The sequence below is a fragment of the Sorex araneus genome, chromosome 6, assembly GCF_027595985.1.
Source record: "Sorex araneus isolate mSorAra2 chromosome 6, mSorAra2.pri, whole genome shotgun sequence".
NCBI classification, from domain to species: Eukaryota; Metazoa; Chordata; class Mammalia; order Eulipotyphla; family Soricidae; genus Sorex; species Sorex araneus.
The window spans coordinates 86444987-86466008 of record NC_073307.1 but is presented as its reverse complement, the minus strand read 5'-3'; the positions used below and the strand labels follow the sequence as shown (position 1 = coordinate 86466008).

The following is a 21022-nucleotide window of genomic DNA, read 5'->3' as shown; positions in this document are numbered from 1 at the left end:
CGCCCTGGGGGGCAGGCCAAAAGGGATGCAGGTAGAGGAGGGGGTGACATGCTAATTCTGCTGGAGCCAGAGAGATAGGACAGCGGGGAGGGTGCTGGCTTTGCTCACTGCCAACCTGTGGTCACCAAGCACGGCCAGGAGTGAGCGCTGAGCCCAGAGCCAGGAGTAAGCCCTGAGCACTGCGGGGTGTGGAGAAAGAGAAAGAAGGAAAGAAGGGAGGGAGGAGGGAGGAAAGAGGTGAGGGGAGGGGCTGGAGTGATAGCACAGCAGGGAGGGCGTTTGCCTGCACGCCACAGACCCAGATTCGATTCCCAGCATCCCATAGGGTCCCCCGAGCACTGCCAGGAGTAATTCCTGAGTGCAGAGCCTGGAGGACCCCTGTGCATCGCCGGGTGTGACCCAAAAAGAAAAATAAAGAGGGGAGAGGAGGACAGAGAGGGCTGAGAAGGGCAGGGCAGGGGAGAGGCGGGGAGACCTAGCACATAGGATGGAGCCCTAGAAAGATGGGTGCAAGGCCTTCTTACCCCAGGGATGTATGGCACACACAGAATCAACCGGTCCCCCAATCCCACCCCAGAAAAGGCAGCCTTGCTGTCCAGGCTGGGGTGGGGGGTCCCGGCAGGGGGTCACCAAGCCCTTTCCCTGATGGCCATGGACTCCGGACACACACAGTCTCGAGACGTGGCTTTATTGGTGAGTCTCTGCAGGTCTCGCTTTCCGGGGCGGGCATGTGGCACAGACAGGGGCTGAGCTGGCCTCCCCGCCCCTCCGCCCCCCACACCTGGCCTCGTGTGTTTCCCACGCCGCCTCGGGTCACGCCGTTTCCTTGAAGACCTCACCCCGGCGTCCTGGGCCCCCTCTTTGCACAGCCCAGCAGCTGGGGCTCAGCCCTTCCCATTCTTGGGTCCACTCATGGGGCGTCACCCCCGGGGGGGGGTGTCCAGGCCAGATCTCGTGTCCCATGCAGAAGCCGAGGGTCCAGCCCTTTCTGGTTCAGCGGCCACCAGGAACGGGGCGTCAGCGTGCCGTCCTCCTTGCCTGGACGTCTGGGTCAGCCTGTGTCCCTGCCCGGTCGGGGAACAGAAGGAAGAATCTACAGTTAGTGGCAGGCCAGAGCCTGAGCGGTGGAACGCAGAGCCTGGGGGACAACAGGAGCACACCAGGCCTCTGTCCCCAGCCTAGTGGTCACTTGCCCCATGGCCCCGCCAGACCCTCATTCTGACACTGGGCATTTCCAGGGCAGTTGGGCTGAAGGTCAGATTCTCATTCTGCGCCCAAGCCTTACCTCCCGCCAGCCTCTGAGCCCCTGCCAACCCCACCGAGGAGACCCCGTTGCGTCTCCGCTCTCCCGACCCTCCTCCTGATGTCGCCAACCCCCACTTCCAGGGGTCGCTCAGCTCACCCGCTCCCGAGCCCCCAGCCGCTAAGAATCAAACCCGAGACCTCAGCTGGACGTCCGAGCCCCTCTAAAGCTCATCCCCTCGCGCATCCTCTCCCACGGGGCTCCCACCCCCCGGGGCTGGGTCCGAGAGGCCCAACTTGACCTTCCACGTGCATCAGGCCCACTTTCCTCCCATCAAAAGCTTCCGCTGGGCCCAGATTCCTCCCTCCCTGATGCTGCCTACCAGAAGGTTCCGGTTTTCCCTCTGACGTTCTTCAGCCTCACCCTCCCTCCAGCCCCAACCCAGCCCAGCCCCCTCTGAACCCTCTGGCCAGGTCGAGCGTGACGGAGCTCTCCCTTCCCCACTCTCTGGCCACTCTGCAGCCATCCCACACAATAGTAGAGCTTGCTTCCTTCTACCGCAAAGTAGGTGAAATTGAAGACCCCGGAGTCCCTAGAAGTGGAGAGACAGTACGGCTTGGGGGACGTTTACTTTGCACGCAGCGGACCCAGGTTCAATCCCGGGCATCCCATAGATTCCCAGGAGCATCGCCAGAAGTAGCTCTGAGCAGATACTCAGAGGAAACCCTGAGTATCACAGGGTGCGGCTCCAAAAGAGAAGCAAAACAACAACAACAACAACAACAACAAAACCCGAAGTCCAAGTTCTCTGTCTCCCTCCCACCACCACCCCCCACTCCCCGGGGTAAAGAAGTGCCAGTGCCAGGATTATCATCTGGAGTGAAGCAGTGTCACTGGGTCCACCCCACCCCCTCAAGCACAGGGCTACACACACACACACACACATACACACACACACACACACACACAGTCACTAGAAACCTCTGTGTCTGCAAGAGACACAGCAGGGTGGTTGGTTGAAGACCAAATGTGTGGGGCAACTGGGAAAAAAGGCACAGGGGGCGGAGTTGGGGGGAGAGGTACAAATGGGCAAAAGTGCCCAGAGATGATGGTGCATCTCCTGATATGCATCACTATCACTATCACTATCACTACCATCCCTTTAATCCTCGATTTGCTCAAGCAGGCCCAGCAACGTCTCCACTTGTCCCAGCCCTGAGATTTTAGCAGTCTCTCTTTACTCATCCTTCCCAACAGTGCCACATTGGAGGCTCTTTCAGGGTCAGGGGAATGAGACCCAGCATTGTTACTGGTTTTGGCATATGAATATGCCACGGGAGCTTGCCAGGCTCTGCCGTGTGGGCAGGAAACTCTCAGTAGCTTGCCAGGTTCTCCTAGAGGGAGAATTAGGCTATAAGATGTTCTCGGCCGTGCTTCTGGGAGCTTGGTCTTAGAGTCCCTGGATGTTGGCCGTTGATGGGATTACAGAGAATTCATCATTTCTGTGACCGGGAACAAGCCCAATGTCAAGGAAATGGGGCAACTCATCATTTCATTCAAGCATAAATGTGCCCCCCAAGCACTGACAAGTCCTGGTGGGGCTTCGGCTTCTTTCCCAGGGCCAAGGGCCACTGATCTTCCTATCACAGGGCATCTGGGTGCTTTTCCTTGGTTTCCCCTGTGAGTAATGATTCTGCACACAGCGAGACTGAACCCAAGCTCTGGCTTCTGTGTGGATTCCCAGAGCCACCCCCCCCCCCATGCCCCAAAACCTCCCTTCACCCGTCACGGATGCTGAAGCTCAAGGGTTGCCTTTGGCAGAGTATCTGCTGCTCTGAAGGAAGGGCCTCACACGGTTCTATGTCTCATACACCCATGAGGGGGCCTACGGCAACGCTCCTACCTTCCAACTGGACATGGCTTATGGGGCCTGCACACAACTTCCTCATGCCTGGAGACCCCCGGAAGTTCCCCAGCCCCCCCCCCACACCCAGGCCCCTGGAGGCTCAGCTCTTAGGTTAGAATCAAGTCACATATGTTGTCTATACACACATCTCCCCGCTCTGGCCCTGCTGTGCTCTCAGATAATTTGTCGTCTCTCTCCTCACCCACCCAAATAGCCAGCTCATTGTATAGTCATTAGTCTGCGAAAATGACAAAGATGGTGGCAACGGCAGGGCCACAATGAACACGACCACTGGTCATGTGAGCCGCAAAATGCCAAATCCTAAATAAGACAGGGCCTGGGGGTGGGGTTCATCCTTGTTACACCCCATTTGTCTGCTTCCTGAGTCCTGAGGGAGCTCCTGAAGGTCCAGTGTTAATATGACCCTGGCCTGAATCAAACAAATGTCAATTCATTTGTTTCCCCTTCCTACGTGCTTGGACTCTGCGCCTGGCTGCTTTCACTCGGGGCGCCCCAGAGGGGGGCGGGTGAGAGCCCTCCCTGCCCCAAGGGACCCAGCCCCGGCAGCCGACCTCCACTACCCAACCACCGCCATGCTCCAGACCGCTTTCTGGACACATTATAAGACACTTCCTACCCATTTTCCATAATTACCACACCATATTTGATGGAGTTCAGACAGCAGTCAACAAATCATAGAGTAATTACTCTATATATACATTACTCTCTATATATATGTATGTATATATATACACATATATATATATATACTCTATATGTATATATCTCAGAGAACCCGGTAAGCTACAAAGAGTATCCCACCCACACGGGCAGAGCCTGGCAAGCTGCTCGTGGCATATTCGATATGCCAAAAATAGTAACAATAGGTCTCATTCCCCTGACCCAAAAAGAGCCTCCAATCATTGGGAAAGATGAGTAAGGAGAGGCTGCTAAAATCTCAGGGCTGGGAGGAATAGAGACATTACTGGTGCCCGCTCAAGTAAATTGATGAACAACGGGATGACAGTGATACAGTGATACAGTAATACGTGTTTAGAATCCTAAGATGAGCTCAATATTCTTGAAAGTTGCCCTTAAAGAGTTAGCCACTTGGACTGACTTCCTTACAATTCTGGCACCCTCTGACACAAGCTTAAACAGGTGCAAGGAGTCTGTTTTAATTTTAATATTTGTTTTTGTTTGTTTCTGGTTTTTTTTGGGGGGGGGAACAAACACAAAATTGGACTGTGGCAGTCCAATTCTCAGGACTTCCTATTGGCTCTGCACTCAGTTCAGGGACCACTCCTAGTAGTGCTCAGGAGACCATACGTGATGCTGGGTTGGCTGCATACAAGACAAGCTCCTACCCACCCTACTCTTGTTCTGGCCCCAGAGTCTTTTTTTTTTTTTTAAGCCTGCCCTATTGCACAGCTGACTGACTAACTCAAAAACTCTCATGCATATGTTAAGACCCACTCCTGTCCCCACCACAAACTCAAACTCTGTTAATCATTCTTTTCTTTCTTTCTTTCTTTCTTTCTTTCTTTCTTTCTTTCTTTCTTTCTTTCTTTCTTTCTTTCTTTCTTTCTTTCTTCCTTCCTTTCTTTCTTTCTTTCCTTCTTTCTTTCTTTCTTTCTTTTTGGATTGTGGGCCACACTTAGTGATGCTCAGGAGTTACTCCTGGCTTTGTACTTAGGGATCATTCTTGATGGTGCTTGGGAGACCATTTTGGATGGTGGGGATCAAACCCCAGGTCAGCCACCTGCAAGGCAAGCATCTTACCAGCTGAATTCTCATCTCCAGCCCGTCAATCATGCTTGATGGGAAGGCCCATCTTCAAATGATCTCTATTTCCCTGAACCTAAGTTAAGCCACCTCAGCTGGGAGGGGGGAGGGGTGCTAAGGCTAGGGTCTGGACCTCCAAGCTCTCGGTACTGTGATGCTTTGTACAAATCTCATCTTAAACCCTTATAAAAAGCATGACAGGGCTCAGTAATGGGCTGCTCTGGTTGTTATTGGGATTTATATGTTCCCAGTCTTTTATCTATGACTATATACACATGTGCCAGTGTATATTTTTACATCCCCACAAGATGGTATTCTTGTGCTGAAAGATCATTTCAAACATATGCTTTAAAAAAAATTTTTTAGTTAAAGCACCATGATTTACCAAAAATTATTCATATTTGGGCTTTAGACAAACTATGTTCCAGTACCAATCAAATATACTGGTACACACATATATTGATTTGATTAACATAATATATTTGATAAATCAAATTGTTTCTGAAGCTTATACATCTTTTCATCAAGTTCTTAAACTATTAAGATAATTGGTATCTTTTACTTTATTTTATTTTATTTATTTTTGCTTTTTGGGTCATACTCAGTGATGCTTAGGGGTTACTCCTGGCTCTGCACTCAGGAATTACTCCTGGCGGTGCTCAGGGGACCATATGGGATACTGGGAATCAAACCCGGGTTGGCCACGTACAAGGCAAACGCCCTCCCCGCTGTGCTATTGCTCCAGCCCCTGGTTTATTTTATTACTCTGTTCAGAGTCATAAAACTCGGAAGCTGAGATTTCCGGTATTCTTTTCTTAAACGAAAGATGTTTTTTTACAGACTTTTGAGCTTCAAGTAGATGAAGTCCCTGACGGACTCTTGGGGACACATGTTTCCTCTTTCCAGGAAAGCTTCTGTTATTGCAACAGGGTGTTGTAAGACTGAGCCACACCCAGCAGTGCTTGGGGGCTAATTCTGGCTCTGTGCTCACGAGGGACCCCCTGGCAGGGCTCCCTGGACCGAATGCAGACCTGGGGATCTCACCAGAGTTTCTTGGCTAAAGCAGCCACATACCGGGCAAATGCCTCTAACCCAACCCATTCTGGAAACGCTTCTAAGGCAGCCTGCAGGTCTTGCAAAAACATAGAGGTCTTGATTTACACAGGATTGTGGGAGGGGGCAGGGCTAGGCGCCTGCATTTGCTGCCAGCCCTCCAGGGACGCTGAGGCAGTCTGGTCCCCCTGCCAGCTCCCCCATCATCTCACCAGCCCCGCCCACCAGGACAGGCGAGGAGCTGGGTCACATTTCAGGACCAACTCGGTCGGCCGCTTGTCTGAGAGATTCCCTACATGCCCAGCAGAGGGCAACAAAGCTCAGATTCCTGGGAGAAGGCACCTCAGGCCTGGCTGAAGAGGGGGCCTTTGAGGATGTAATTAAGCAGAAGTGAGGTCACAGGGGTGGGGACCTTTTAAAGACGAAGAAAGAGCTGCAGAATCCTGGAGACTTAGGCTGGAGCAATAGCACAGCGGGGAGGGCGTTTGCCTTGCACGTGGCCAACCCGGGTTCGATTCCCAGCCATCCCATAGGGTCCCCCCTCCCCAAGCATCGCCAGGAGTAACCCCTGCACATCGCCGGGTGTGACCCCAAAATCAAAAGGTCCCATGCCTGGAGATGGGCCGACTCTGGGCAAGTTGAGTCCCACTCCCAGTTCCCAGCCCAGCAAGGAAAACTCGAAGACACATATCGGTTTGTTTGTGACTTAGGAACCAGCGCTAGATCCTAAAAATACAGGACACCTGCCTGGGTGAAATTTGAATGGTAAATATTTTGACCAGGTTTCTGATGGTTTACAGGAAAAGGGTTCCGTGTGGAGCTGGGACGCAAATGACCGGGCCTCCTGGATTCTGTCACACGGAACCGAGAACTGGCACCGTTTCCCCAAGGGCATTCAGTGATCCATACCAAATCATTTTCAGGCGTCTGTCATTGTGAGCCTAACAGCTGCACTCCTAGGAATCAAGACATACGTGATAGATTAACCCAGATAATGAGGATTATATTTCTCCGTGTTTTTTTTTTAATTATTAGTATAGAAAAAGAAGGCAAGTAGTTAAGCAGACATATAGTTATGTATTCTTGGGCCACACCCAGTGGTGCTCAGGGCTGACTCCTGGCTCTGCACTCAGGGAGCACTCCTGGTGGGGCTCTGAGACTGTATGTGGTGCTGGGGGCTGGAGCTGGATTGGTGCGTGTGAAGCAAACACCTTATCTTCTGTACTACCGCTCCAGCCCCAGTAGTCATATTAATTTTGTTCAAAGGTAAGCATTGTTTTGTTTTGTTTTGCTTTTTGGGTCACACCCAGCGATGCACAGGGGTTCCTCCTGGCTCTGCACTCAGGAATTACTCCTGGTGGTGCTCAGGGGACCCTATGGGATGCTGGGAATCGAACCCGGGTTGGCCGCGTGCAAGGCAAACGCCCTACCCACTGTGCTATCGCTCCAGCCCAAAGAGATGCAGTCTTAAAATGACAAATTCATTCTTTTAAAAAAAATTGGGAGTTTTGGAGCCATATCCTGTAATACCCAGGATCACTGCTGGAGACCATGTGGTGCCAGGGATCAAACCAAGGTCTCTTTCGTGCCAAGCATACACTCGGCCCATTGAGCTCTCTCTAGCCCCATCCCGTGCTTTTACTTGCTAAATTCAGGGCTCCTGCTTAGGAGTTATTCAACCCCTACAATCTTCTACATGTCATTCTCCTCTACAGCATCTCTGCCAACTTGATCAGATATCATCATCATCATCATCATCATCATCATCATCATCATCACTATCATCATCATTATCATCATCATCATCATCCTGTTGATCGTCAAATTTCTCGAGCGGTCTCAGTAATGTCTCCATTTGTCCTAGCCCTGAGATTTTCGCAGCCTCTCTCTACTCATCCTTCCCAACGGTGCCGCACTAGAGGCTCTTTCAGGGTCAGGGGAATGAGACCCATCATTGTTACTGGTTTTGGCATATGAATACACTATGGGGAGTTTGTGAGGCTCTCCCATGTGTCAGATACAATACATAACTTTATTTAATAACTAACATTGGCTAGTTATATGAGCTCATCATATTTATTGTTTTAAGTTGTTCTGAGTCAAGTTTTTAGTCCCTGTAGTATAAAGAAAGCTGCTGCACCTAGGTAATTTCAAAACCACCAATATCTAAGTTCTGTAGCCTTGTTATATTAAAAAACATAATTTTCCTGGTCACCAAACACACCCAAAACTCACTATCTCATAGCTAGGCTCACTCACTCTATGGGACAGATGATTCTACTTCAGAGATGAGGAATCTAAGGTCCTATGAGGTTTTCACTGTATCACTGTCATCACTGTCATCCCCGGTTGCTCATCAATTTGCTCGAGTGGGCACTGGTAAGATCTCCATGGTGAGACTTGTTGTTACTGTCTTTGGCATATCAACTACACTACGGGGAGCTTGCCAGACTCTGCCGTGCGGGCGGGATATGAAGTTATATAGTTCACAAATCACACAGCGGCTTGGATGAGACCAGTGTACCATACACCAAGTCTGTGTTCTACCACTCCAGCAAGCTGTGTGATGGGCGATACTGGCTAATCTAGTTCATCCAAGTGGTCATCAAAACTCTCATCCGCAGGGCCAAGAGTACAGTAAGTAAGGTGATGACCTTGCCTGCAGCCAACCTGGGTTCAATCCCTGGCAATCCAGGGGGTCCCCTGAGCACCACCAGGAGGGATTCCAGAGCCAGGAGTAAGCCCTAGAGTACAGCTGGGTATGACCCCAAAATAACACTGGAGCACTGTCGTCCCATTGTTCATCAATTTGCTCGAGTGGGCACCAGTAATGTCTCCATTGTGAGACATTGTGAGACTTGTTGTTACTAGTTTTGGCATATCGAATACGCCACAGCCCAAAATAATTAAAAAAAATATGATACAGTAAAATCGTACCTGCATGGGAGAAACTAGTTAAGCAGCGATAAGTAAAGGAGGGACTGCACAGGTTGGACTCTTTGGGGCCTCACCCCTGCACACAGAGGACAGCAGAGGGGCTGGAGCGATAGCACAGTGGGGAGGGCATTTGCCTTGCACACGGCTGACCCGGGTTCAATTCCCAGCATCCCATAGGGTCCCCTGAGCACCGCCAGGAGTAATTCATGAGTGCAGAGCCAGGAGGAACCCCTGTGCATTGCTGGGTGTGACCCAAAAAGAAAAAAAAAAGAGAGAGATAGTCCACACACATGCATGAATGGAAAGGAAGGAAAAAACCTCAAATTGGCAAAGAGCAGCAAGGAATGACAGACATGACCTCGGATTCAGAGCAGGCCCGGAGCAGATCAGACCCCCACAGGGTTCCTGGGAAGGCGGGAGGAACAGACCCCCCTGCAAATGAGCACCTGCCTAGGCTGTTAAATAAAGTAACGTCAGAGCTATCAGGTGGTCTGTGTAATAATCACACGGAGTCATAGTCCCCGAAGGAGCCCCATCACACACACACACACACACACACACACACGCACACACAAATGCACACACACATACGTACATACACACACACACACACACACACACACACACACACACGGTTAACCAGCACCTCCTATGGAACTGTGACACTGATCTCACATAAGGAGGTGAACTAACCAATGCCCCACCAATGGCTTTGAACCTGAGATCATTATCAAGAAAATGCTCAACAACCAGAGCTGGTATGGATGTGGGGAGAAAGGGGCTCTCCTTCACTGCTGGTGGGAATGCCAACTGGTCCAGCCTTTTTGGAAAACAATATGGATGTTTCTCAAAAAACTAGAAACTGAGCTCTCGTTTGACCCAGCAATACCACTTCTGAGAATATACCCTGGGGGCCCCAAAACACATGGCAGGAATACCATCTGCATTCCTATGTTCACCGCAGCACTATTCAACATAGCCAGAACCTGGAAAAACCTGAGTGCCTGCACTCATCTGTGGAATATAAAGTAACAGAATGGGAGACTAACACCCAAGGATAGTAGAGATAAGGACCAGGGCGGATTACTCCACGGCTTGGAAGCTGGCGGCCTCACATGCTAGGGGAAAAGGCAGCTCAGATAGAGAAGGGACCACCAAGTAAAAGATGCGTGGATGGGTTGGAGGGCCCGCTCGGGATGGGAGATGTGTGCCGAAAGTAGACTATAGACCAAACATGATGGCCACTTAATACCAACATTGCAGACCACAACACCCTAAAGGAGAGAGAGACTGAAAGGGAATGCACCTGTCACAGAGGTGGGGGGGGGGATGGTGGGGGAGGGATGCTGGGAACATTGGTAGTGGAGAATGGGCACTGGTGGGGGGATGGGTACTCGATCATTGTATGATGGAAACACAAGCATGAAAGCTTGTAAGTCTGTGTCTATACCTCAGGGTGATTAATTAAAAAATAAAATAAAATAAAAAAAGAAAAAGAAAAGTGCCTTGGGGTAGGGGGTGGGGGGTGTTGGGAGGGTACCCGGGGACACTGGTGCTGGGATATGTACGCTGGTGAAGGCGAGGGTATTGGAACTCTGTATGAAAGGGGGGAAAAAGTGCTCTAAAAGAAGCTCTGAGATTTTAGCAGCCTCTCTTCACTTGTCTTTCCCAATGCTTGGAGGCTCTTTCAGGGTCAGGGGAATGAGACCTATTGTTACTGTTTTTAGCATATTGAACGTTACTGGTGCCCCCTCCAGTAAATTGACGAACAACGGGATGACAGTGATACAGTGATGCAGTGAAAAGAACCTCAGGTGAGAGTTGGTCCTGGAAGGCCCCTTGGAACTGCATAAGGAGGTCTCGGTTTGCTCTTGTCAGCTGCTGCTCTGGTTCCACTTCAGCAGTCTCTGTCTCACCTTACAAACATTCCTGCAATATTCCTGGACCTCTTTCTGGGAAGGGGAAGTGAATCATTTCCCAAGATCATAGTTTCTCTGCCGAACATTAGGTGCACCAGAAACTAAGAGGCGATGGGAAATACCCAGGCACATGGTCAAACGGGTAGCTTGAAACATTCTAAACTAGCTGGAACACCAGAATGTTTTCTGGAACATTCTTCTGGTTAGGTTTTGGGTCTGGGGGACCTAGTCCAAGTGGTACTCAGGAGTCAATATAGGGTACCAGGGATCGAACCCAGGTCAGCCAGGTGCAATGTCCTACCAGCTGCACTACCACCCTGGTCCCTCTCTGTAACATTCTTGTCACTTGATTTGTCACATTCTTGTCACACAAAGACCCAGTTTTCCTATAAAAAAAAATTCCGCAAACCAAGCCAAAGTTAACCCTAGACTCAGTTTCCCCCTAGTTGGAAAGCTTCTTTCTAGTCTACTTTCCAATAAACTTCTCTATGTCCAACTCTGCCTCTCAGCATCTTTATGACTCCAGATTCCTTTCCTCGAGACGACAGAAGGACCTGAGAACCGTGAGTGCACACAGGGACGTGACGTCACTGCCGCATCAGAGGAGGCTGCATCAGCAACCGTCACTGTCCCAGAGCAAACTCGGGGCTGAGTCAGGGCCAGCCGGCGCTGGAAATCTCCAGAGAATCCAAGCAGAGGCCCTGGGTGGGATGTAAACTCTCCTCTCCACACGGGCACCCCCCCAACCAAGGCGAGCTGGGCATGAACGACAAATAAGAGCAGACGGAGATCACTGGACTTCCAGCAAGTCACTCCAGCTCCTTAGGAACAGGTCAAAGCGGATAAGCAGCTGAATCTCAGCAAAACAACGTTCATGAAAAATGAACTAGTCCCTGACGCTCCATTTGCTCTCGACGGAACGAACATCTCCGAATGCAGCAGCTATGGGTACCTGGGTCGAGAACTCAACATGAGGAACGACTTGGCGCCAGAACTGCGCAGAAGGAAGAGAGCAGCGTGGAACGCCTTCAAGAGCGTGTAAGAAGTGGTTAAGAGAACCAAGAACCTCTGGTGTTGCGTGAACGTTCGTGCGGTCAGAGGCGCTGAGATAAGGAACGCGGAAGAAATATGTCTCATGGAGGTCCAAGGCTCTCTCTGGCTCTTGGCAAAGGCAGAGAGCCCCGTGATCTCCTTTTATTGATCATGGTACCTCTAAAGGGCGCAATACAGTGACGTCACCAAAGGCATCAGAAGAAGTTACAGGGAGAACATTGAGACAGTGGAAACATAGTTTCCTTGTACCGGTAGGCCTGTAGCCTTGGGAAAAAGATACAGAACTGAGACGGAAAAGATACAAAACCAAAACTGAAACCTTCTACAGTCACCTGGGTACAAAACCAGAACTGAAACCTTTCTTGGGCTACAGGCACCTGGATTTACATCCCAAAGACTAGGCTGTGCTGCCGCTTCAAATACAAACTGGGCAGGCATCTGAAATCTACATCCCAAAGACTAGGCTGGCCCGAGCCTGCATTTTGCAATCTCACATGTCAGGCCTGGCAAACACCGGAGATTTGCATGTTAAAGACCAGCCAGGCTTCTGTGAGAGAAGGAAAACTGCCCCTTTCAATATACTGAAATGATTTTTCTGAAGGCAGCTTGAAGGGGGGATATGTTCAGCTTCATCCAAACCAGTCAGGACACACGAGAAATCTCGCCCATTTTCATGGGTCCCTATGTTCCTGTCCGTAGTACGGTACGTATACATGGGCTCGCCCTGAGAGCTCAGTCCAGCCCCAACATTCTGGCTCAGGGCACATCTTTTCGACTCCACCATTCTTCCTGCACTAACATATGCCTCAGAGACCTGGGCCCTACGCAAACAGGACGAGAACGCTATTCGGGTATCCCAAAGAGGAATCGAAAGAGCTATGCTTGGGGTATCACGTTTCACTCAAGTGAGAGAAGGAACCCGGAGTTCCAACCTCCATCGGCAGTCCAGAGTCAGGGTTGCTTTCTCGTTTACCAAGGCTGGGCCGGACACATAATGCGACTCAGAGATGACCACTGGACTAGAGTTGTTACGGACTGGATTCCACAGGACGTCAAAAGAACGAGTGGCCGCCCACTTACGAGATGGTCAGACTTCTTCGTCAAAACCCTGAATGAACGGTTTGAGGCTCTTCCTGTTCCTGGAGTGAGCAGATACCACTGGGCTACACTAGCACATGACAGGGACGAATGGAGACGTTACTGGCACCCGCTCAAGCAAATCGAAGATCAACGGGATGACAAGTGATACAAGTGACAAGTGAGAGAAGCAGAAGGATTCAGCCACAGTAGCTGAGGATGTGGCATTCCATGCACTATTCGCTACAGTGAGAGTGGAACGAAGGAGCACTCGGTTGGCGAGTTAATTTAATGATTTTTTTTCTTTTTTGGCTTTTGGGTCACACCCGGTGATGCTCAGGGGTGACTCCTGGCTCTGCACTCAGGAATCACTCCTGGCAGTGCTCGGGGGATCCTCTGGGATGCTGGGGATCGAACCCGGGTCTGTTGCATACAAGGCAGACGCCCTCCCCACTGCGCTATTGCTCCAGCCCTTCGTGTTTGCCCTTAACAGTCCCCAATAGCCCTCCAAGAAACTGAGTTACCACCGAACGGTGACAAGTGCTACTCAAAATCAGGCAGCGCCTCAACGGCAAACAGCAATTTCTCACTTCTCGGAAACAAGAGAATCACGTGGACCATCGTAATCCGAGCTCCATCAGGCTGCATGTGAAAAATGGGTAAGGCGCTGGGTGGAAATGGACACTGTGGAAGGGACTGGTGCTGCAACACCGATGCATGCCTGAAACTCAATCATGAATGAGGTAACTTTGTAACTCACACACATTCAATCACTGTCACTGTCATCCCGTTGCTCATCAATTTGTTCGAGCGGGCACCAGTAACGTCTCTCATTGAGAGACTTATTGTTACTGTGTTTGGCATATCCAATACACACGGGTAGCTTGCCAGGCTCTGCCGCGCGCGCTCGATACTCTCGGTAGCTTGCCGGGCTCTCCGAGAGGGGCGGAGGAATCGAACATGGGTCGGCCGAGTGAAAGTCAAACAACCTACTGCTGTGTAAACGAAAGAAAAGGAAGAGAAGAAAAGTAGAGAAGGCGCCTGCCTGGTACCTTGCCAACCTGGTTTGAACTCCTCTGGGACCACCTCTGGTTCTCCCAAGCACCAACAGGGTGATGTGTGAATGCAGAGCCAGGAGTGAGGCCTGAGCAACCGGGTGTGGCCCCATAAACAAACTGAACAGCCCCAGACTGGCCTTGGTTTTCCCCCTAATTCTCCACCTTGGGTGGGGTTTTCCACCCCAAGCAGAGGCCCTGGGTGAAATGTGAATTTTCCACTCCACACTTTGAGCACTGTCTCAACCAACACGAGCTGACATGTACAATACATGAGTGCAGTCAGAGGGATCGAGGGATTTCTTATATGTCATTCTGTCGTTCTGTTTTCTTTTTTTTTTTTCGGGTCACACCCGGCGATGCACAGGGGTTACTCCTGGCTCTGCGCTCAGGAATCACCCTGGCAGTGCTCAGGAGACCATATGGGATGCTGGAAATTGAACCCGGGTCGGCCACACACAAGGCAAACACCCTCCCCTCTGTGCTACCGCTCCAGCCCCCATTCTGGCTTCTGAGGCACTGTAGCACTGTAGCACTGTTGTCCCATTGTTCATCAATTTGCTTGAGCGAGCACCAGTAACGTCTCCATTGTGAGACTTGTGACTGTTTTTGGCATATCGAATATGCCACGGGGGAGCTTGCCAGGCTCTGCCTCGCGGGCTGGATACTCTCGGAAGCTTGCTGGGCCCTCCTAGAGGGATGTAGGAATCAAACCCGGGTCGGCCGTGTGCAAGGCAAACACCCTGACCGCTGTGCTATTGCTCCAGTCCGGTTTCTTAGGCATCGATGGAGATTTCAGCCCCGTTAGCTCCTGCTCTGCAATCCCCGATCCCAGGGTCTCAGCTGTCGGAAACACTCGCAAATCTTAGCCGCTCCCTGTGGGGCCTGGGGCTGGTGATGGCGAAGCTATGGCTTCCCCAGACAGCAGCCTGCGAGTGATCTATGCACGGGAGGAGCAGAGAGGGCCCCGCAAAGCCCTTAGGTTCACATCTGAATCACCCACTTTGTCAAAAGCTCCACTCGAGGACTTCCTGGCAGCCTTGAATATTTTATGCAGGAAATCTAGGAACAAGGGAGTTACTGTGCCTTACCACCGCCCCCTCCCGCTGACTGAGAGAGGTTTCCCCAGCTCCTGGAAAGGGTCTTCGGAGAGGGGGCTCTGTGAGACCCCCAAGGCGCCTGAGGTCAGCAGAACGATGATGACAGTCGCATCCCAACACCCCACCCGCCCACACCGCACACTTTCTACTTCTCTCAAAGCAGCATCTCTGCAGTCCAGAGCTGCGACACCCTGAATGCCAAGAGTCTTTGCAAATCCCCTCTCCAAGGCAGAACACACCCTCCCCCACCTACTTCCGGAGGGCCTTCTAAACTCCTTTCCATAGGGAGTATACCTAAAGTTTTAGCAGCCTCTCTTTACTCGTCCTTCCCAATGGTGCCGCATTAGAGGCTCTTCGGGGTCGGGGGAATGAGACCCATCATTGTTACTGTATTTGTATATAGTATATAAATTGGTATACTCCCTATGGAAAGGAGTTTAGAAGGCCCTCCAGAAAATAAGACTGGAGATTCCACATAGCCCAGAAACACCCTTCCTAGACATTTATTCAAAGTCCAAGCGCAAAAGGGCATTTGCTCTGTGTTTCAAACAGCGTTCACCACAGTCCTCAACCCCCAGACTCAATCTGAATAAACGTTCGGCATCAGATGATGGGAGAAGGAAGTTGCAATGTGTAGAGTCAATGGAAGATATCCTGCTGTTTAAGAAGATGAACTTGAGCCATGTAGGTGAGAACAGAACCTCAGCAAACACTTTTGCACTGCTAAGGGCCCCAGGAAGGACCCCAGCCAGATAGTTCTGGTCAGTGGACACTGCACAGTAGAACCCATTAGACCTCTAGCCTCCTTGTTGTTCATCTTCATGCTAAATATATATATATTCTTCCCAATAAAGTTTCTCCACCATTTTCTGCAAATTTGACATATGTCCTTTGCATGTGCCTCAGTTGAAGGTGGTCACTGTTCTTCTCAAGATGCTGTTTCCTGGGGCTGGAGTGATAGCACAGCGGGGAGGGTGTTTGCCTTACACACGGTCGACCTGGGTTTGATTCCCAGCATCCCATAGGGTCCCCCGAGCACTGCCAGGAGTCATTCCTGAGTAACCCCTGTGCATCGCCAGGTGTGACCCAAAAAGCAAAAAAAAAAAATGCTGTTTCCTGAAAGATAACTAGAGTATGTCTAAGGTGTGACCCCGTCTCTCTACCTTACCCCCTCCTCTCTGCCCCTCCCTCTCTTCTGGACATAAAAACTAGACCCCCCTACTGCCTCTCACTCTTTGAAACTATTCTACATCTGGTGCTGCTGGATGTCTTTCCCAGACCACTTGTTTCACGGCCAATAAAGTCCCTTTCTCAATCAGCTGTCCCTGTGCATTTTTCCATGGACGGCAGACTCAGGTGTGGGGTGTGAATGGCCAAAGCGAGTCAACCGACAGAAATAAATAAAGCAAAACTATTTAACGCGGGGGAGATCGTGGAGGTTCCCAGAGAGAAAGGGGAAGGCGGGTAGGCGATGGGAAGCAGAGTCTCTCAGAGGCTGGGATGGAGCACGAACTTGGAGGTAAGTGTGGTGAGTCTCACGCATAGAGAAAGATGTGCTTTGTTGGTGCCTTTATCTCCAGAAGTCAATCATATCACGAACCAATTACAAATCAATGAAAAGCAATAAAATAAAAAATAAGACATGCCAAACCATCCCCCCCAAAAAAAATGATAAAATAAATGATTACTCCTCTAGGACAGACATAGAAGGACTGCACTCATCTGTGGAATATGAAGTAAAAGAATGGGAGACTATCACCCAAGGATAGTAGAGGTAAGGACCAGGAGGTTTGCTCCATGGCTTGGAAGCTGGCCTCATATGCTGGAGGAAAAGGCAGCTCAGATAGAGAAGAAAACACCAAGTAAAGGGTGCTTGGAGGGGCCCGGTCAGGATGGGAGATGCGTGTTGAAAGTAGACTATAGACTGACTATGATGGCTACTTAATACCTGCATTGCAGACCACAGCACCCAAAGAAGGAGAGAAGGAGTGAATGCACCTGCCACAGAAGCCAGGGGTGGGTGGAGTGGGGTGGGGGGAATGGGGTGGGGGTGGTGGGAGGGATGCTGGGGACATTGGTGGTGGAGAATGGGCACTGGTGGAGGGATGAATACTCGATCATTGTTTGACAAAGGTCCCTTGTATTTGTTTTGAAATGCCACTATCTGGATCAGAGAAATCATACAGGGGTTAAGACACTTGCCTTGCACATAGCTGACCCTGGTCGATTCCTGGGACCCAACAGAGTCCCCTGAGTGGTCCCCAAGAGTAAATCCAGGGGGCTGGAGCGATAGCACAGCAGATAGGTGTTTGCCTTGCATGTGGCCAATCCGGGTTCAATTCCCAGCATCCCACAGGGTCCCCTGAGCACCGCCAGGAGTCATTCCTGAGTGCATGAGCCAACCACTGTAACCCCTGTGCATCGCCGGGTGTGACTCAAAAAGCAAAAAAAAAAAAAAAAGAGTAAGGCCAGAGCACAGTCACGAGGGGCAGGGGGCGAGGTGGTCACACAGTGTTAAGGATCAAATGCAGGACCCCACCCTTGCCAGGAGAGTATGTCACCCCTCAGTCACACCCCCAGCCTCGAGCCTAATGATGATTGAGCTGAGGGACATCGGGTGGCCGGACAGCCTGACATCTGCTCGCAGTCTCAGCTCTTGAAGGCTAAGACACAGCATGAGAAGTTCCCTGAGCATGAGGCTGAAGCCCCCATCTCCGTAAAGGACCCCCCACCCCCATCTCTACCCTGCCAGGCAGCGCCTGGACTAGGATGTCTCCAAAGTCTAAGCAGAACAAGCAGGACACCAGCTTCCCAAGGAGACGCTATGGTGAGGCCTCATATCAGAGTCAGAACAGGAGTTCACTCTTGAAACTGCAGAGCCAGCTCTCTTAGAAAGTGTTAGAAAGCCACGGGCTGGAGCAATAGCACAGCAGGAAGGGCATTTGCCTTGCATGTGGCCGACCTCGGTTTGATCACCAGAATCTCATATGGTCCCCTAAGCACCGCCAGGAATAATTCCTGTGTGCAGAGCCAGGAGTAACCCCTGAGCATCATGAGGTGTGACAGGGAAGAAAGAAAGAAAGAAAGAAAGAAAGAAAGAAAGAAAGAAAGAAAGAAAGAAAGAAAGAAAGAAAGAAAGAAAGAAAGAAAGAAAGAAAGAAAGAAAGAAAGAAAGAAAGAAAGGAAGGAAGAGAGAAAGGAGGGAGGGAGGGAGGAAGGAAGGAAGGAAGGGAGAAAGGAGGGAGGGAGGGAGGAAGGAAGGAAGGAAGGAAGGAAGGAAGGAAGGAAGGAAGGAAGGAAGGAAGGAAGGAAGGAAGGAAGGAAGGAAGGAAGGAATGAGGGAGGGAGGGAGGGAGGAAGGGAGGAAGGAGGGAGGGAGGAAGGAGAGGGAGGGCCAAAGAGAACCAAGGAGATACAGCAGGTTCAGTCTGTGGCTGAAGGGCAATGACGGGCCTCTCATGGCCAGCTCTGACAGCATCCAGCCAGGAAAGCGAGGATTCTCCTAGCCAGCTTTTCTGAACCTTGGAAAATGCTTTTCACACTTCCGTTCCACCACCCCCCTCCAGCTTCCCAAGCCTGCCTCGCCCCACAGTGGAGTGTCTAAGGTGAGGTGTGATCACTCCGGCCAGCAAAGGATTCCTGAAAGTCCTCAAAAGGCAAATGGGGGAGGGAGGGGGGGTCAGATAACCAGAGCAATTGGACAGCATGTAGGGCACTTGCCTTGCATGTTCCCAGCACCCCACACGATCCCCCAAGCTCTGCCAGGAGTGAGCCCTGAGCCCAGAGCCGGGAGTGAGCCCTGAACACAGAGTCAGGAGTGAGCCCTGAGCACAGAGCCGGGAGTGAGCCCTGAGCACAGAGCCAGGAGTGACCCTGAGCACAGAGCCGGGAGTGATCCCTGAGCACAGAGCTGGGAGTGACCCCTGAGCACAGAGCCAGGAGTGAGCCCTGAGCACAGAGCCAGGAGTGATCCCTGAGCACAGAGCCAGGAGTGAGCCCTGAGCACAGAGCCGGGAGTGACCCCTGAGCACTGAGCCAAGAGTGAGCCCCGAGCACAGGTGCAAGAGTGACCCCTAAGCACAGAGCCAGGAGTCAGCCCTGAGCACAGAGCCAGGTGTAGCCCACAGACCAAACACCAACCAGCCAAACAAACTAAAGACATTGGGGTGGTGGGGGAGAGTATGCAGAGCAGTAGTACAACAGGGAGGGTACTTGCCTTGCATGTGGCAGACCCGGGTTCAATCCCCGGCATCTCATATGGTCTCCGGAGCACTGCCAGGAGTAATTCCTGAGTGCAGAGCCAGGAGTAAGACACATCACTGGGTACAACCCCCCAAAAGCCAAAAAACACACCAAAAAAAAAAAAAGAAGAAAACAAAAGGCCTTGGGGACATTGGCCTCCTCCAGGCCCACCTACCTCTACATTAATGTCCCACGCCCGGCTGTGGTGGCAGCCAGCAGACAGCTTCCTCTGGGTGCAGCCTGGCTCCCAGGCGGAGAGGGAAGGCGGCTGGGGAGGAGAGGGAGGGAGGAGAGGGGGGGTGTTCCCGGGCTCTGGGGCTCCGGGACTCTGCATTCGTCCTCTCCTGTCCCAGAGCAGCTCTGCAGCCCGCATCGCCGCCGCCCCTGCCAAACCCCGCCTCCTCCGCCGCTCCACCCGCCCCGCGTCCCGGGGACAGTGAGGCTGCAGGATCTGCCACGGGACACGCGTTCCCCGGGAGCCCCTCGGGGACACGGCCTGAGCCAGAAGCAAGGTCTGAACCGGAGCAGTGGGGAGGGGGGCGGCAGGGTGGGAGGGCGAGGGGGGACTTTTATCTGAACGGGGGACTGAGCAGAGGGTGGCGGCAGAAGAGTCCCGCAGTGACCTGGTTCCGCGCGTCTCTCCCTGATCCTCGAGCATCCCCGGGGGAGGAATCGGGTGGGCATAAAGACGGCTGGGGGAAGAGACGGGGCTGGAGTGGGGTGGGGGTGGGGGGCGCACAGGCTTGCAGCCTGGCGGGGCCGAGAGTTGCGGTGGCGTGGGGACAGCGGGGAGGCGGGAACGCAGCCCTCGCTGGGGGTCTTCTGGGAAGAGTCTCTTGGCTTTCTGCAGCGGAGGCTCTGCCAGAGGGGCCAGGCGCGCCCGGGGCGGGGGCGGGGAGCGGCGGGGGCCCGGGGGTCAGAAGGGAGCGGGGGTGGGGGGGGCAGACACTGCCCTGGTCCCAGGCCTCCTGCCCCCCTCCCCCCCCGTCGCAGCCGGCTCTAACTTTCAGCGGGACACGGCCGGGAGACAAGGCGGGTGGCGCGGAAACGCCCGGAGAGGCAGAGCACTGCAGTGCCAAGGGCCAGCGGGCGGCAGGGGAAGGAAAGCGTCTGAGAGGGCGCGGAGGGGGCGTCCCTCTAGGAGGGGGCGTCCCGCTAGGAGGGGGCGTCCCGCCAGGAGGGGGCGTCCCTCTAGGAGGGGGCGTCCCGCTAGGAGGGGGCGTCCCTCTAGTCAGGCCGGGAGGGGAGGGCGACTGCTTCCTGGAGACGGGTGAGCGGGGCTGCCCTCTCCCCACGCTGCGGGCAGGGCGGGCCGGGGGCGAGGCGGTCGGCGGTCGGAGACTTTGGTAACGCGGGTCACTGAGCCCACCTGGCGGGCGAGGGCACCCGCAGGACGGCTGTGCTAGGGCCTTCGCGGGCGGTCAGCTGGGAGAGGGACTGCAGGGTCTGAAGGGCGCTGTCGTAGAAAATAGTGAAATGCATCAGCAAGAGCCTTAAGCTGGGGGAGGGAGGAGGTGGGGGGGGGAGCGTTCCTGGTCCTGAAACCTCCTGAGAAACTTTTTCTTTTTCCTTAGAGCTGGGATTGGACCCCACCCCAAGCAGTGATTTAAATCAGGCCAGAGGGGTCTGGCCGGAGATAAGCCAGCAGAGAT

The 21022-nt window shown here is 52.4% G+C and overlaps 1 long non-coding RNA gene across 1 annotated transcript; it reads right to left on the bottom strand.

The window, feature by feature from the left end:
• Window positions 1-672: 672 nt before the first annotated feature.
• LOC129405502 (uncharacterized) lies at window positions 673-19854 on the bottom strand. Its single transcript, XR_008630617.1, has 2 exons — window positions 19546-19854; window positions 673-1064 (listed from the first exon to the last, which is right to left on the bottom strand). It is a non-coding gene; the product is annotated as an uncharacterized LOC129405502 (long non-coding RNA).
• Between the last annotated feature and the right edge of the window lie 1168 nt (window positions 19855-21022).